At 43.9% G+C, this 15,438-nt stretch overlaps 1 protein-coding gene across 2 annotated transcripts in view; it reads left to right on the top strand.

Moving 5' to 3' along the window:
* The window catches only part of PPP2CA (protein phosphatase 2 catalytic subunit alpha), a 29,626-nt gene that overhangs the window by 5,527 nt on the left and 8,661 nt on the right, over positions 1–15,438 (top strand). The gene's annotated exons all lie outside the window — the stretch shown is intronic.

Genomic DNA, 15,438 nt, shown 5'->3' on the forward strand with positions numbered 1-15,438 from the left:
GTGTTGCTTAAGGCAGAAATCTAACAAGAATAATATGAATTTTGTAGGATCTTATCACATTACTGCTTTGAATAGGACTAGGACTATGCAGCCATTCATATTTTAAGAGGAAAACATTTGGATGACTTCCTGGTTCAAGTAATAACATGAAGACTATTGTAGTTGTAGAAAAATACTGTGGGCAGAAAAATCAGCTGAATGATTGTTTCTGGAATTTTTTTTTGGGGGGGGGGATTTAGAGAATATTTGTACTTGCAAATAAAATTATACTTTGGAAGTCATATATAACCATTGTGCTTTTTCCTTTGTCTTTAACTTAATGGAATGGGCCTATCAGGTGGGAGTGGGATCATGGTCACTATTCAGTGTAAACAATTTAAGCCTGTATAGAAAAGTACAATAATCAGTAATAGGAAATTTAAATAGTGTTTCATGAACATTAGAAGGTCAAAACAAACCTGAAGTAAGAAGCAAAATGGATGCTGACAATCAAGCTTAGCCAAGAATGTCTTGAATTTCTTAACACAATTAAAACCAGATAGAAAGTATTTACAAGTAGATAGATAAAACATTTTAAATACAAGGCATCAGTGTTGCCACTTTCATGGTAGCCAAGGATTATCACAGAACAAGGGCTGAGTAATTATGGATTAGATTTAACTTTTCTAAATATGCTATACACATCTTTAGCATGAGACAACTGAATCCTAACACACATCAAAGAATTAACAGCTTTTCTAATCTGTTTTCAATCACGGAGTGTCTGGCATTCAAATCCAGTTGATGTGGATGAGTTAATCTTAAAATTTTGCAAATTTACCAAAGCTCCTTTGAATGCTGTTCCATGTATTATATCATGAGGGGTCCTTGGTGCTCTCTGAGCTTGCTTGCTGTCTTGCAGACGTTTCATTACCCAAACTAGGTAACCTCATCAGTGCTAGTAAGGAGTGCTGTTTGCTGTCAGTTTATATTCTAGTGCAGTGGTTCTCAACCTGTGGGTCGGGACCCCATTTGGGGTCGAATGACCATTTCACGGGGGTCGCCAAACAAGGCTGTCCGCCATTCCCCCCCCCTTTTCTTTGGCCGCGCCCCTGGCACCTGGTGATGTATAAGTGGTTGGGGGTCACCACAACATGGGGAACTGTATTATGGGGTCGCGGCATTAGAAAGGTTGAGAACCACTCTTCTAGTGGTTTGCCTGTCACTGTTGGTGAGGGTGGTCTTAGAGATTCTTTGATTGGGCTGTTTGTTGTTGGCTTCCTTGACAGTTTCTTGTATTTACTTGATTGTTGATCTGATGTTGACCTTGGAGTTAATCTATGCTGATCTGGGTGCTGATAGCTGATGGAGCGTTGCTTGGGTCTTTTTGTTCCTTTTTGGGCTGAGTAATAGCCTCTTTTGCATCGTCTATGGATGTTGTTAATGTCGATGTGTCTATTGATGGCTGATTTGCCAGAGTACCAGGTTTCTAGAAATTGGTGTTTTTGGACTTGGCTTGGTCTAGGATGGTCATATTTTCCCAATTTAAACTATGGTTAAATCTTGCGTATATGTTGTGAAATTAAAGATTTTTCATCATGTCTTTTGACTGCTAATTGTATTCCTGGATGCTTTCTGTCTGTATTATATCTGTCTATAGGACCCATTGTTCAAGTTTGTCTAGATCTTTTTGGATCCTGAGTTTGTCTTCTGGGGTGTTGGCTAGTCCTGTCAGTTTGGTGTCATCTGCAAATTTGATGAGTTTCCCTTCAATTCCCTCATCTAAGTCATTGATGAAGATATTGAAGAGTACTGGCCTAAGACGGAGACTTGTGGTACCCCACAGCTTACTTCTCTTCATGTGGATGTAGTGCCATTGAGGACTATTTGTTGAGTATGGTTTGTCAGCCAGCTGCAGATCCATCTGGTGGTGATGTTGTCTATTCCACCTTTTTCTAGCTTACCAAGGAATAGGTTGTGGTCTACTTTATCAAATGCCTTACTGAAATCTAAGTATACTATGTCCACAGCATTTCACTGGTCTACTAATTTAGTCACTTTAACAAACCTGTGCTGGCTACTGGTTATGACTTTGTTTGCTTCTAGTTGTTTGCAGATCTGTTTTTTGATTATCTTTTCTAGGATCTTCCCAGGTATTGATGTTAAACTGATTGGTCTGTAGTTTCCTGGGTCCATTTCCCCCCCCCCCCTTTCTTGAAGATGGGAAACACATCAGCCCTTTTCCAATCCTCAAATACTTCCTCTGTGCTCCAGATTTTTGAAAGATGTGATACAGTGGTTCTGAGATAACACCTGCCAGCTCCTTCAGAACTCTGGGATGTAATCTGTCAGGCCCTGATGATTTATATTCGTCAAGGTCAGATAGATATTCTCTTATCATTTTCTTGCTTATTTTATTTTTTGTTTCTAATTTGTCTTTTGCAGTGGTTTTTTTTTATGTTGGGCTATGGTTTCTTTTTGTGTGAAGACTGATGTAAAGTATGAGTTAAGCAGTTCTGCTTTCTCCTTGTTGCCTGTTATTTCCTTGCCATCTTCTCTCTTTAGTAGACCTACGGTTTCCTTGACTTTTTTCTTGTTAATATGTTGGAAGAAATTGTTTTTATTATCCATGATTTCTGTTGCAAATCATTGTTCATTCTGAGCCTTTGCTTTCCTGACTTCATCTTTGCATGTTCTGGCTGTCTGCTGAAAATCGGTCTTAGTTATGTGCCCCTCTTTCCATTTTTTGTATTTGTCCTTTTTGTCTTTCAGTTTATCAAAGAGATCTTTGTGCAGCGATGCTGGTTTCTTCTTGAATTTCTTGTTTTTCATTATAATAGATTGAGCTCAAATTTTAGGCCTTCAACTTCCCATTCTTTATTTTGATATCTAGTTCTTCTGCAAGCCTCTTGCTTATATTCAGCACAATGCCTGGAGTGGAAGGATACAAAAAAGTCCTACTCACAATCCAGTTTTTATGATTGTGGGTCCTACTGAGAAGGCATTTGCAGGGGTTGTGGTGACACAAATGTTTCTGTCTTCTAGCTTAAAATCCTAATCATGCTTGAAGAATATTGTGGTAAAATTGAATCTGTTCATTCTGTTCATAGTAAACTATGCAAGGTCTTGATTTAGTGCTTTTAAGAGGCAGACTATCATAAAATCTCACATCTGGGTGTGTGAGAGGTCTTGTAGGGATTGGGAAGGGTTTGTGGCTGTGCACCAGAGATGCCAAGTGGATTGGGAAGAGCACAGGAGTAGAATAGTGTGGGTCGGAAAGGGTAGCTGGGGGTTGTGTGAAAAGTCAGCCTGGGGAAGCAATGTGGGTAGGAAAAGGTGCATGAGGCCATACAAGAGGGGCCATGCAAGTTAGGGAAGGTTCATGGGGGTATGTAAGAGGTGCTGTGTGATTTTGAGAAGGTGGGTGGGCGGTACAGGTCAGGGAATCGATGGGTGGCACAGATCAGGAAAAGTTAGCTAGGGATGGCTTGGGCCAAGAATGGTATGTGAGCCTTCCCTTCCCACAGCTAAGTGTTGCTAGGTGGAGGAGGAACTGAGAGATTGCAAGACTGGCTGGGAAACTGTCACATAACATTGAAAATGAAGATTGTATGATCATTTGAAGTTATGATGAAGGACTTACGACAAGTTCTTGAAATTCTGGTTGTTGTATTGCCCTTGCAATCAGTGAAGAACATTTGGGCCCACCCATATTTACCTTTCGGCTACCTGCTTACTCACTGTCACCAGCTACTCCCATTGCCTGGCCCTGCCTACCACCTGTGTGCTACTCCTGTACTGGCCTAGGCCTTCTTTCCCAGAGGTGCAGCCAGGCCTTCTCTTGGAAGCTGGCCAAGGGTTTTACAAAAGAAGGACTTGTATAGGTTGGGGGGAAAGAAGGTCAGCGTGTAAAAAAAGACCCTTTTGCGCAGCTGGGCCCTTTCCCCCCTTATTGGCCTTTCATAGCTCTCCTGGCTCCTTCTATCATAAAAAAAGGACCTGGATGGCCCAAGAAATCAGACCCAAGATGCACTAGCATAAAATTATGCCCCAGGTGGCACTAACAGTATTGGGGAAGATAGGTGGATGGAAGGAGTTGAAGTAGAAGCAATTGTTACCTTCTCCCGAGAGTGGCTTGAATCCAGATAGCTTCTTGCCTAATAATCAGGTAGGATTCATTCATAACAACTGGGATTGTCAGAAATGCCATCAGGAAGCAGAGCAGTCACTTGACAATTCACTTAATGACTGTCTTGTTTAGTAATGGAATTGCCAGTAGTTACAGGTGAAGACTACCTGTAGATTAAAAACATTTGGGGAAACGTCTATCTTTAGACTGCTGCAAATATGCATTTTTATTCAGAGTCTGGTTTTTCTGAACTTGCTTTTTTGTACGTATGCCATTTTTTAAAGTTTTAGAAAACCAATAGTATTTATATTGAGGTAATTTAATCCAGGTATAGAATTTGCTACCTTTCTATCATAGGTAGAGCATTGAGTATAATCAAACAATATAGTAGATCATTGATAAGCTTTTTAAAAAAAATCAGTTTCTGCCAGTATTTAAGACACCTGGTGTTGGCAAAATAACTCTTGTAGAAAATTATTTGAAAAGTAATACTTAGTAATATTAAACAAAGAATGATTCACTTGACTTTTAGATACCCAATCATATTTAAAACTAACACTGTAATTTAATTTCAGACTGATATTTGTGGGAATGTATAGATATACATCAGTGGTTCTCAACCTTTCTAATGCCGCGACCCCATAATATAGTTCCCCATGTTGTGGTGACCCCCAACCACTTATACATCACCGGGTGCCAGGGGCGTGACCAAAGAAAAGGGGAAAAAATGGTGGACAGCCTTGTTTGGTGACCCCCGTGAAATGGTCGTTCGACCCCAAATGGGGTCCCGACCCACAGGTTGAGAACCACTGATATACATGAACAGCTTTGCATGCATGCTAATGTTGGTCTCTTAACTGAAAACTTTCAAAGTGCCATTTTGTTTTGGCAATGCAATGTTAACTGCTGCTTCTTAAGAATTTTTTATTTATTGGATCTTCACTATTTTATTAAGCTATGTTCTATTATCATCTTCTCATGGTTCTGTTACACAAATGGAAATACAGGTCTTCAAATAAAGCTGATAAGAAATTGTGACGTAGTTATAATTAAATAGATGTTTATTGGTCTGGATGCTGCAGATATTCTTTATATTACAGTAGCTTCCATAGATTTCAGAGCCATAATTAATACTGTCATAGAGCCATGTTTTGTCTAAAGCAGGGGTAGGCAACCTTGGCTCTTTTATGACTCGTGGACTTCAACTCCCAGGCTCAGGAATTCTGGGAGTTGAACTCCATGAGTCATAAAAGAGCCAAAGTTGCCAAGGAGGTTGAGGAAGTTTCACAGGTACTGATTCCTGAGCTTGGGGGTCAACCAGGACTTACAAACTCTTTGGAGCGATCTTCAAGGGCAGAATTCCACGCATTCTTTTCGATGCTTGCGGGCAAGAGAGACTGATATGGATTGTGCTTATAGTAGATGCAACTGGCTATCAGACAGAAGATTATGGATATTGAATGAAAATTTTAGATAAGAAGTTTGTGTTTATAGTGGATGTAACTGGTTATTGGACAGAAAATTATGGACATTGAATGAGAGCTTTAGACAAGAAGTTTACTATTGAGATTGTCGGAGAAGTAAAACTTATATCGTTTTTGGAAAATGTCTTATGTAATGTCTAAACATGTGTTTTGGGATAATAATATATTTCAGCTTTAAGTTTTAAACCTTTAATGATAATATTGTTTAAACTTGTGTTTTGAAGGGATTATAATTTGTTTATTTCAGTGAGGGGATTCTAATAAATTTGTGTTTCGAAGGGAGTATAACTTGTTTAAGTTTCAAGTAATGCTTAAATTTGGTTTTTAAATATTATTATTAATATTTCTAAGAGAAAATAATTTGTTTAATTAAATGTCTAGATTTGTTTAGGAAAGAAAGTAATGTTTAAATCTGTGTTTTTGGAGGAAGTCTATATAGAATGATGATTGTATTTAGACTTGTTTAGGATTTAAAAGTGTTTCAAGTTTTTAAATATTATTATTAATATTTTTAAGAGAAAATAATTTGCTTAGATTTGTTTAGGATTTTTAAGTTTTTTTTTTTTGGATAGGTGAGAAGATTATGAAGATTGAAGGAAATATGTATTTATTTTAAGTTTTCTAAGAGTATTTAGTTTTAATGGTATAACAAAGGTTTATATGTTTATTTTTTTGTATTAGGATAAAGAAAGAGGGAGAAATTAGATTTTATATTATAGGCATAGATATTCAAAGAAAGTAATGTTTAAATTTGCGTTTTTGGAGGGAGTTTATATAGAATGATGATTGTATTTAAATTTGTTTAGGTTTTAAAAGTGTTTTAAGTTTTTTTCTTAATTAAGCCTGTACTTAGCTCTGGGAAGTTCAGGGGAGGGCTTGGGAGGTTGGGGAGGAGGGGGGTGAGGTAGGGTTGGGGGGGGTACGGGAAGGGGATTTGTTTTTGTAAAAATTTAAAAATTTTCAATTAAAAAAAAAAAAAAGAGCCAAAGTTGCCTACCCCTGTCTAAAGAGTGCCAGAGAGTAGCTGTATCAGTTTGTATTCAGGTAATCCATGCATGTAACGGACTATGATAGTCATATTGTGAAAATGTCATGGCATTTTGCAGAATTTTAAAGGTGCCCATTGCCTCCCTCGGTTTTTGTGCCCTAAAAAGATTCTTTCTATTCAAATACAGTCATATATTGCATGCCAGAATAGAGAAAAACTAAGCAACACTTAAGAGAAAGCTGAAACATTTCTACTTTCACACTTGTTCTACATTTTAAACAAAACTATTATTTGATTGGGCTGATTAAATCCGAAGAGCTTGCTTTTTAAGCTTAAAAAATGATCTTAATTGTTACGTTAGTAATTTTACTTGCATGGCTCAATTTTAAGTAATTTATTTTACTTTGATCTGTAAATACTGATTTTTGTTTAATTGCTAACATTGGTTAACATGACCTTTGTGTTTAATAATGCTTTCATTTTTTTAATGTGTTGGCAAAACATTATTTGAAAGATAAACGGCTTTGAATTAAGACAGAACGCCTATGAAACAATAGCAGATTTCACATTTTAAAAAGGGACTGCTTGTAGAGATGTCTGGTCTTAGGTGCATATGGTATATATTTCTTATTCTAAAACGGACTTCGTTAGTTCTCAAAGCTTTCTGGATGCTGTTAAATGTAAGACGTAATACAAAAACAATAGTTTTGTGTTGCCTACCAATTAAAGTGCAAATTATTCCAGACAATAATATTCTTCAGGATTGGCTGTGTTTAAAGGAGGAAAGAAAGTTCACAGTAGTTCTCTTATTATTCTCAGCACTGTTAATAGCACTCGGTTTTGGGGTTTCACAAGTAATAATTTCAGCTACAACACTGAACCCAAAGTCTCCTTCATATAGGATAATGTTGAATAGCAAAATTCAGTGGTGAAAACATGAAACGTTATGCAGGTGGGGAAGATTGGCCGCAGAACTTTTTAAGACTCATGAAAGTAGTCTAAAATGGGCAATGTCTGATTATTTTTGATTTGCCTGCTTTCCTCCTTTGGTTCTCTTTCTGAATAATTTGAGGCAAACAGAACAAACATGTACATCTTTTCTCTGATGTAAGTTTCACTATGAACTATGGAACAAACAGATTTTTAATTTGTAATTTTCAAACTGAAAGATTACTGAATTATTTATTTAGAGAAGATGCTTCACTGTTTGGCAGTAGAATTTTTATACACGGATACTTTTCATGTATAAGCCTTTTCATGTATCAAGCCTTTTCCTTGGAAATGATAATTTCTAGCTCTTCTAAAAGAAGACACCATTTGAAATGTCTATATGTAATTTATCAAATTGAATATACCACCAAAGTCAGGTAACAGTGCAGTCATTACATCTTTCTGAAGTTTTTTTTTTTTACATGTTAAAAACATATGCAATTATTGTTATTTGTAGGGAAGACTGCTGAAGTGGAGATGTGGGGATTTTAGGTACTGTCTTCTAACCACAGTAATACTTTTACCATTCTCTAGTTACATTGCTTTGGGGAAAAAATGTTGAAATGTGTTGAAGGATTCCCATATTTAGTACTGTTTCATAATTCTCCTTCCCAGGGGCAAATGTATAGGGTGCTATATCTTTCTTATATGGATTTTCATGGATGCTCATAATAATGAGAAAAGTGTATCCTTTTTTTGAGCCACTGTTTGCACAAAACACTTGAACATGTTCATCTAAAATACACCAGGCTTTATTCCATCAAAAAGATAAAAGTTCCATTTAATTTTGCCAAGAAAGTACATGTATTTGGGACAAACATTTATGCTAATTTCTCTGAAATTGCATCGCCTTCCATTTTCTAATGAACAGCTATTTCTATAGTTTTAATATTTTCATATATTTAAGGGGAGAGATCAACTGAAAGAAATTGAATGTTATTCAGACACATGAGATTTGAACAAGTCTTGCGGTTGGTGAACACACTAATGTTTATAATATCTTTTTTTCTGTATGGCTAGGGTTGTCTGCAGGTAAGACCCTATTACTTACAGAAATATAACTAACTGGCAATCATTGGGGGAATTTAATCTTTCAATTTTGAAATAAATGAATTTCAACAACTGTAAAATCAGGCTGCAGCATACCAAAATTGTCAAAAGTGAAGGGGGTCTGAATACTTTCTGAATGCACTGTATGATTATTTCAAGTGCAGAGTAAGATCTGGCCTGGTGCTGGAAGTTGTAGAATTTGGTAGGGGTAAAAGTAGGATAAAATTGAATCCCAGCAAGTCTGGGCTTCTGTTTGTTCAGAAAATATATGGTACTCTCTCTAGTCTAATGTTCTCCAGCACAGGAGGCGGAGAATCCATCAATAGGTTAGCTCTGTCTTCCTGCCCATTAGACCAAGTCAGCCAAACTTGCCATGCCTATCCTGGGCTAGGACACACCCAGTCTTGACTTGGTCTCCAGCCCTACAAGACGTGACAAGCTTGGCTCCCAGCAGGTTGTATAGCTATCTTATTGGTGAATTCTCCTCTAAAATCCATGGTCATTTTCGGCAGCGCTGGGATCAGCGCTGCCCTGAATGACCGTTGGAAGGTAAGAATTTCCCTGGGCTCTTGGCAGGAACGGAGGCTTTCATTCTGCCGTCATCGAGCCTCCTTTGCATCCTGCAGCGCTGGGATCAGCGCTCCAATCTAAGGCCATTCCAACCTCCCGGGGGGAGGGTTAGATTCCGGCTGCGGAGGCTCCAATCAGCCTCCCTTTTCCCTTTTTTCGTTGTCTACAGCAACGAGGAACCTTTTTCAACAGCAGCCACTGTGGGATTACGGAGGCCTCAGACGGCCCCCTTTCCCGCCAGTTCGAGCGGCCGCCGTCCTTTGGACCTCCCGGGGGGGGCTGAATTCCATTGCAGAGAGTTTAATCGGCCTACTCTCTTGACCGCTTGCCACAGGATTGAGGAGCCGTCCTTTTCACCAGTGGTCACGGGATCGCGGAGGCCTCAGTTGGCTCCTTTCCCGTTGGGTAGAGTGGCCGCCATTTTTCACGCCAAATTGCCCCAATTGCCATTTTGGCTGCTGGAATGAGCCGTGGCTGCCGAGCAGTCTCCCCGGGGGGGGGGTTTGAGGCTCCTCTCTTGGCTCTTATAGAGTTCCCTCCTTAGAAGGGCTTCCGCAGAGCCCATTATCCTCAGTTTTCCATCTCTTCCACAGGCTGATCAGGCGGCCGTCATCTTGGGCCACGGCCCACTTTGCAGCTGGGGTCGTCTCAGCCTATTATCCACGTGATCTTGATTCTATTCTATCTCCTTGGTTAAAGCAACCTAGGATTGTATTGGCTTTTTAACAACTGGGGTCGTTTCGGCCATTCGGGCCCACGCTTACCAGACCCGGCCTACATCATTACCAGCACTGAGCTGCATCACTGGGACGCACCTCATCTAGACAACCTATGTGATCTGAGAGCTCACCTCATTTTTTTTAGAAGCCAACACTCACTGGTGTAATTCATTAACTTGGCCACCTATTAGCGGGCTAGATTCAACCCTCCAGGTGAGCGTGCTGACACCTTGTTGCTACCAGGAGCTCTACGTGCAAGCAGGTTTGCTGTGGCTGTAGAGACGACCGGACCCCAAAAAAGGGGACAAGCAGTTGCTTCTTTACCAGTCAGGTGGCCAGGGGAGCAGGGCGAAACAAATTATTGCCTTGGCAATCCCCTGCTCCACCTGCTCATCCTAGCCCGCCAACTGATACCCTGCCAGAGCTCCCTCTCAGTACCCCTGAGATAGCTCACCTCAGGATGGAGGACTCCGCGTTGTCTCAACCTAAGAACACCACCTCCCCATCCACTAGCCACAAAAGGCAGGAATCCTCCAAACAGGAGGCGGCAGGTAGGATCAAAGCCAAGGCCAAGAACATCTCTGGAAGGAAGCCTTCCAAATTGGTGGAGAAACAGGCTAGCAGAAGGCACCAGGCTTTGGAGAAGGAATTCTCCAAAGTGCAGAAACAGGGCAGGGCAAAGGCAGAGCAGATAGAGGACGTGGCCTTTGATCTTCCCTTGGGGCTCTCAATGTCCTCCCAAGGGGTCTGGTTCCCGGAAGGGAGTCCCACTGCAAACCTTTCTTCTGGGGTAGATCAAGCCCAAACGATCCACCAATCATCATTGTCCCACATTCAGTTCCAGAGGCCACCTTTATCCCCACAGTGATCCTTCTAAGGATCGTCTCCAGACCCTGATCGCTCAGACGGTTGACCGGGCACTTGCTGCCAGGTCTTACCATGTGCCCAGACCTGAATCCGTGGCCTCCGTACCCCTATCCTTCTTTCAGTTGGGTCACCCAAGTACCAGGGTCCCTCCTCAACATCCGGGTCCTCTCATAGCAGGGCTTCATCCCATCCGGAGGATGACCAACCTGACATGTCATTGTGGGAGGAGGAAGACCCTTCCCCAGACCCTCCACCACTTGGAGGTCTATTCAACCCGGATCTCTTCTTGCCACTGCTCCGCAGGGGCAGTGCGACGGCCAACATAGGCCTTGATCAGATCCCTCAGCCAGACCCACCACCCAGCCCAGTTTTGGACCCGATGTTTCGTAACGCGGTTCGGAAGCAATGGGTATCACCTGGCACCTTTCCCCCCATGTGGGGAGTGGACAGGAAACTGTTCAGTGCAGCGCCAGACCTGGTGGAGGACCTTGAGGTGCCAACGTTGGATGAACCCTTTGGCTCTCTTTTGTCCTCGTCTACAGTGTCGGGGGATATGGCAGAGGAGCTAAACGCTGAGGACGGGAGATGGGAACTGGCCTTCTGCAGGACTCACCAGGCGGCGTGGGCGGTAAGAACTGCCACTTGCGCATCCTTCTTTGCCAGGACACCTCTACTCTGGCTCCGTCAACTACAAGCCAGGCTTCCCCCAGAGGAGGTACGTACCCAACAGGACCTGAGCAAGCTCGTTGCAGCATCGGAGTATGTCTCAGATGCGACCCTACATGCGGCCAGGTTCTCATCCAGGACCATAGCATCCAACATCTCAGCACAAAGGATGCTATGGCTCAAATATTGGCAAGCTGACCCAAAGTCCAACTGGCGTCTAGCCATGGCTCCTTATCAGGGTAGTCAGCTGTTTGGATAGGCCCTGGCTCCTTATTTGATCGAAAATAAGGACAAGCGGAAGGTATTGGCCCACCTCAGCAGACGGGCCGACAGGCACACTAACCTGTATGGCCGCAGGCAGTCCTTTTGGCTAGGAACGAGCTCGGGCTCAACTCAGCCTCCCCGCCCCTTCACAGCCAGACAGGATCGTTCGCCTGACAGGACCGGCCTCAGACCCAGGCAACAATTCCAGAGCAAGCGGCCCTCTCGAGGGGGGGTTGCCTTTATAGAAGATCCAAATGATTCTCAAGCTATTCTCCCCATATGTGGCAGACTGGCGCTCTTTGCCCACCAATGGGAAGCCACCACCACAGATTCCTGGGTCCATCAGACCATTCAATACGGTCTGTCCCTGGAATTCGTATCTAGCTCCCCAGAGCGCTTCATTCCTTGCCCCCACTCAAGGAACCCTGTCAAAAGCGGCCTCATGTGGGAGGCCATTCAACATCTTTTGGAGATAAGGGCCGTAGAACCTGTGCCGGCTGGTCAACAGGGGCAGAGATTTTACTCCATCCTCTTCGTGGTTCTCAAAGCCTCAGGAGGGTGGAGGGCGATTCTAGACCTCAAAGGTCTGAATTCCCATATTGCATATCGAAAATTCAAGATGCAAACGCTTCGGTCCATCTTGAGCAGTGTAAGGAACGGAGATTTCCTGATGTCCATAGACCTCACGGAAGCGTATCTCCATATCCCCATCATTCCTGACCACTGGCAGTTCCTCAGGTTCTGTTACGTGGGCCATCACTACCAATACAGGGCCCTCCTGTTCGGCCTTTCATCAGCTCCAAGGGTGTTTACCAAAGTCTTGGCGGTGCTGGCCACACACCTTCGATTGGTATCGATGTGCGTCCAGTGCTGTCTGGACGACATTCTCATCCAGTCATCCTCCTTTCAAGCTGCCCGGTCGGAACTGACGTCGATCAGTGTCCTTCAGGAACACGGGTTCTTGGTGAACTTTCAGAAAAGTCAGACTGTTCCCTCTACCTGACTCTTACCCTTGGGCGCCATCATAGATACACTCAGTATCCAGGTCTTCCTGTCACAGGAACGTCAGGACAGTATCTGTACCCTGGTCCTAAGGGTACGCAGGGAATGCGCAGTGCCACTGGCCCTGCTTTCCCAGCTCCTGGGAAAGATGGTCTTGTGCATTGCGATAGTGTCTTGGGCCAGATTGCATTCCAGGAACCTCTAATGGTTTCTCCTCCCCTTCCAAAGGTTGGGCACCAGCTCCTCCAACCAATGGATAAGGGTTCCCTCTCAGACCCTGCGGTCTCTCCGGTGGTGGTCCTTACGAGCAGTAGCCAGAGGGTCCTCTTTCAGGGAACCTGCCCGGCTCACGCTGACAGACGCCAGTCTGTTTGGCTGGGGGGCGCACCTTCAATCCCAGTTGGCCCAACAGACCTGAAACACAATATCAATTGGTTGGAGCTCTCCGCCACTTCCGCAACAGGGTTGTGAGGCAACACGTGCTAGTCCTTACGGACAACATGGTGGCAAAGGCCCACGTGAACTGGCAAGGGGGCAGCTGACCCAGGTCCCTCATGGCCGAGGCCCAGGCATTGGGCTCCTGGGCAGAGACCAACCTGTCCTCCTCAGGGCCGAACACATTTTGGGGGAGGCAAACCGGCAAGCGGACTTTCTAAGCTGGTCGACCGTGGACCATTTCGAATGGCGCCTGCACCCGTACCTCTTTGTGCTGATATCGCAGAGGTTCGGACAACCAGTCATAGACTTGTTCGCTTCTCTGACAAACTCCCAACTCCCAAGATTCTTCTCACAGTTCCCATCTCCGGGGTCAGAGAGAGCGGATGCTCTCTGAGGTCCATGGCCGGGGGGGGGTCTGCTTTACATGTTTCCCCCTCTCCCTCTGAATCTGCAAAATGCTGCAGGAATGGGCAGAAGTAATACTCATGGCCCCGTATTGGCCACGGAGGCTGTGGTTCGACGACCTGGTGAATCTCTCCAGATCTCCCCCATGGAGGATCCCCCAGGGTCGCGTGTCTCTCAGCCAGGGAGTTCTACAACACCCAGAACCCCAGTGGCTGCAGTTAGTCACCTGGCACTTGAACACCGGATCTTGACCCGGGAATCATACTCCACAAGAGTGATTTCCATGATTCAGGCCTCCCATCGGTTGGCGACAAATCGCATCTATGACTCCACATGGAGGATTTTTTGCAATTGGTGCGAGAGGCGGCAACTAGAGGTCTCGGATATGACAATTCCGAGCATCCTGGAATACTTGCACCCAATACCACCCGCAGGCAGGTTGTGGCCCTGTCCACCTTACTTACTTATACCAATTTGGCCCCTTTAGGCCAACATCCCAGGATACACTTGTTTTCTCAAGGGTGCCACCAACAGAAAACCACCCGTGGTACATAGGTATTCTTCCTGAGAATTGCCACGGGTCCTATGGGCCCTCACCAAGTTGCCATTTGAGCCTATCAGAACCTGTACTCTGAGGTCCTTGTCTCTCAAGATCACCTTCCTGGTCGCTATCACGTCAGCCAGGCGCATCTCTGAGCTCGCGGCACTGTCAGTCAGGGAGGACTTCTGCACCTTTCACCAAAACTGGGTGGTCCTCCGATTGGACCCCATCTTCATTCCTAAGGTCAACACCCTTTTTCATAGGGCCCAAGAGATCGTTCTGCCGGATTTTTTCCCTAATCCCTCCCATGCCTTGGAATGGCAGTGGCACACACTGGACGTTCGCAGAGCGTTACGCTACTATATCAAGCGAACGGCGCCCTTCCGCAAGTCTGAAGCCCTCTTCGTTTCCTTCCACCACGCCTCTAGTGGACAAAGGGTGTCCGCCTCAAAAATAGGCAGGTGGATCAAGGCTTGCATTGCGGAGGCGTACTGGTCACATTCCCTAGTGCGATGTCATGTCACGGCACATTCTACTTGCAGTGCTGTGACCTCTGCGGCATGGGCCACACAGGCCTCTATTGAGGAGGTTTGCAGGGCTGCGACATGGTCTTTGCCTTCTCCATTTGTATGGCATTATAAGATTTGCAACTGCGGACACCTCCTTTGGAAGGAGGGTCCTTCAGCAGGTGGCTTCTGGGGACGTGGCTCTGGCCTACTCTGTTTCCTTCCCATTGGGACAGTGAGGCTTTGATATGTCCCATTGGTGGATTCTCCATCTCCTGTGCTGGAGAAGGGGTGTTGTCTTACCTGAATGCCTTTTCTCAGCACAGAGATGGAGAATCCACTCCCACTCTTAGGGTCAGTTAGGCTGTGTAGGGGTCTGGGAGCCAACATGTTGGACTGTCGTCAGCTGCTTTTGCCTTTGTCAAGACTGGGTGTGTTCTAGCCCAGGACAGGCGTGGCAAGTTTGGCTGACTTGGTCTAATGGGCAGGAAGAAAGAGCTAACCCATTGGTGGATTCTCCATCTCCGTGCTGAGAAAAGGCGTTCAGGTAAGACAACGCTCCTTCTCAGCAGTAATACCCAGCTTCTAGAACAGAAATCTAGATGGATCCATTTCATCTGAACGTTAAAATTTCAACTAACAAAAGAAACATTTAAAATCTATCATAAGTACAATATTCCTATGTGTTGTCTCTCGTTATAATAATTTGGGAAAGGCTTTGAAAATTTTAAGGATAATGTTTATGTTATGCTGTTCTTTAGTTTTGATTTTTGTATTTTGCTGCTAGTAGTTCAAATGAATTATGCTTGTATGTATGATAAATATTGTTCAGAAGCAGAA

This window comes from Crotalus tigris, unplaced genomic scaffold (genome assembly GCF_016545835.1).
Source record: "Crotalus tigris isolate CLP2741 ecotype Arizona unplaced genomic scaffold, ASM1654583v1 scf7180000017680.1116333, whole genome shotgun sequence".
NCBI lineage: Eukaryota > Metazoa > Chordata > Lepidosauria > Squamata > Viperidae > Crotalus > Crotalus tigris.